We start from the raw sequence: 3,236 nt of genomic DNA, 5'->3' as shown, positions 1-3,236 counted from the left end.
CTTGGTCCTTCAAACTTCCCGAAACTATTATAAGTACCAAGCTCCTTGTAATAAATCTCTTACTGGTTAAAATGACCAGTATTGTGAAAAACAACAACAAGGACAAATAAAAAAATTAGAGTCTTGTCCTAGCTGGTTTGGCTCAGTGGGTAGAGCGTCGGCCTGCAGACTGAAGGGTCCCAGGTTCAATTCCGGTCAAGGGCATGTACCTTGGTTGTGGGCACATCCCCAGTAGGGGGTGTCAGGAGGCAGCTGATCGATGTTTCTCTCTTATTGATGTTTCTAACTCTCTATCCCTTTCCCTTCGTCTCTGTAAAAAAATCAATAAAATATATTTAAAAAAAAAATTAGAGTCTTGCTCTTTTTGTGAACTAGATATTGACTGATCCAGGAACAGAAAAAGAGCTAGTATTCACATATATTTATATAGCTTTTATTTTCAATTTCAATTTTTCACTCTCAAATATCTATTTGAGGATTATTTTAATTTCTATTAGAGGGTGTATGTTAAGATAAAGTTCAATTTGCAACAAATCCCTATTGCTTTAGGAATGGTGCTGTGTCCTATATTTTTTCCTATTTGCAAGTATTTATAAAAATGAAATAAGAGATAATATAATAGAAAAAAAGTGTGCCAAAATAAGAATCTTTTACCTCTCTCTCTCTCTCTCTCTCTCTCTCTCTCTCTCTCTCTCTCTCTCTCATCTATCTATTATGTTTCAGTAAATTATAAATAGCAATTACAATAAATGTATAATAATTTGCTACTATTTTGTGACATAAAACAGAGTTTTCTATCTACTTATCCAAAGGCCCTGGAATAAAGCCCCACAGAATAGAATCACAAAGAGAAAGTCTTTATTCACCTAACAGGAGGGTCATTGTGAAAGTAAGACTCCTTTCGCTTCTGGCCATAAGCAAAGGTTTTATATGACTCAGGGAAGTGGGTTGATAAAAGGAACAAGGAAACAAGAATGTGAGGTGCTAAGCAAGGCAGGTCTCAAAAGCAAATGGCCTAAGGGCAAGCAAGGCTGGGGAAGGAAATTCCACAGGCTCCGGTTTAATAAGGACATCTGACCGCTTAAGCAAGTCTTGGTTATAAGCAAGTAGTTTAGGCTAGGCCCATGTCAATGTAGAATTTATGAAAAAGATCTCAATTTTTATACAAACACTAGTAACCCTGCGCACGAATCTGTGCACTAGTAGGTGGCTGCAGCCCTGCTGTAGCTCTCCGCCTGCTGCCCTGCCTCCTGTAGCTCCCCCCGCCCCCCTTCATAGCTTTCTGTCCTGCCCCAACCTGTAGCTCTCCGCCTCCTGCTTGCTTTCTGTGCTGCCCCATCTTGTAGCTCTCTGCTACCGCTTGTAGCCAGTAGGTCACTGTCACTCTCCTGTAGTTCTCTGTCAACTGCCCCATTCTCCTGTAGCTCCCCACACACCCCCCATAGCTTGCTGCCCTACCCCCTTCTGAGCTCTGGGCAGCCCACTTGTACCTCAGTGGCCCACCGTCCTGCTGATCTGTGATCTGGTCATGATGTAGTTGGTCATGGCGCCTCAGGGTGTAATGGCTAATTAGCATATTCCTCTCTTATATAGGATGAAACAAGTTGCCAGTGTGTTCTGGGTATCGTAAGTAAGTGCAGGTTTTTATCAGAATTATGACAATGTATACTTAAGATCTGTGTCTTCAGTTTGATGTGAACTCACATCAAAAGAAAAAATTTATTTAAAATGATGAACTCATGATATGCATGCTACCTGAGGAAAACTATACTGATATCTGAAATTAACTCAGTCATGTATATGTTTGAAAATGTCCACAAAATATTTGGACAGACATTGAAAAAAGCACAGAGGCTTAATAAGAGTTGTATGAATATTATGAAGTGTGAAATTTAAAAAAAGGCATAAATGAGTATTTATGCTTTCTTAGGAAACAAGACAGACATATGAGAAGCATGCCATAGGGGTGCTATATAAAAATAGTTTGATTCCAGAATCAGTTTTACCATTATCCTTTAAATAGCCTTGGTGAAATCAAGTAAGTGATAAAATGAAGATAGTATTATGTCCCATAACTTTTCACAATTGTATTGTGAAGACTAATATTCAAATGACTATGCAAATATAAGTTTGTATTCAAACTAAGGACACCATTTAATAATACTTCAGGAACACACAAATCCAAAGCCTGCCTTTTATGCACAGATTGGAAGGTCAAAAAGTGAAGTTTTCCTCTGTAATCCTTGGAGGTTTCTTTCTCTTCTAATTTCAGCTGCTGTCAATTGCTGATAAATGGTGGCAATTTGTTAAAAGCAGACAGTATTGTGTCTAGTCACTGAGGTAGAGGTGTTGGGGTTCAACCCCAGAAAGTCCATGGGTTCTCAAAAGTGTGGACAGAGTCGGCAAAGGATTTCTTCTTGACCTAAGCCTGGGAGAGGGGGGAGTTACAAGGCCCAGACAGCAGTTCAAGTTCTCTCGCCTACAAGGGAACCTCTTCCTCCCAGTTCACAGGATGAGCTTTTAGGAAATGCTGATGCCTTCCTAGGAACGCGCATCACCCAGGTTGGGCCACAGTCCAGAATTTAACTGTTAACTGTGGCTCTGAGGGAGGCAGCCATGCTGGTTTAACTGCATGGATAGTTCGGATTGGCTCTGAACTCCCTCCTTCAGCCCCTGAATGGACAGGCCTGGAATTCTAGAAATTCCACACCAAAGGGGGACATACCAAAGCGAAAGGGAAAGGAAGTTAAAAAACTACATTGTCGAGAGAAACCAAGATGGCGGCATAGGTAAACACCGGAAATTGCTGTCTCACACAACCACTTCAAAAATACAACTAAAAGACAAAATGGACATCATCCCGAACGACAGAAAGGCTGGCCGAGTGGAAATTCTACAACTAGAAGGAAAGAGAAAAGCACACTGAGACTCAGAGGAGGTGTGGAAGTAAAGTGTAGAGGTACGGAGGCGCATGTGGAAACGGCTGGCAACTGAGGACGCAGCTGTCTTTTTCCATTGGGAGGGAGACACATCCCGACATCTCTGAACTCCAGTTCAGGGCGAGACCCTGGGGACCCAGACTCATACCGGGAGAAACTGGACTGTCTGGCATCGGGCGGAACTCGAGGGCAGTTTACTCTCAGAGGCGCTTGCAGCGATTGACGGGACACTGAGATGTGGGGCCTCTTAGGGCAGGGCTGAGGATCAGCCATAGCTGTTTGCTCTGCCCTTAAAAT

This window comes from Myotis davidii, unplaced genomic scaffold, assembly GCF_000327345.1.
Source record: "Myotis davidii unplaced genomic scaffold, ASM32734v1 scaffold419, whole genome shotgun sequence".
In the NCBI taxonomy this organism is placed as follows: domain Eukaryota; kingdom Metazoa; phylum Chordata; class Mammalia; order Chiroptera; family Vespertilionidae; genus Myotis; species Myotis davidii.
The sequence above is the reverse complement of the archived record's forward strand: the minus strand, read 5'-3'. Positions refer to the sequence as shown.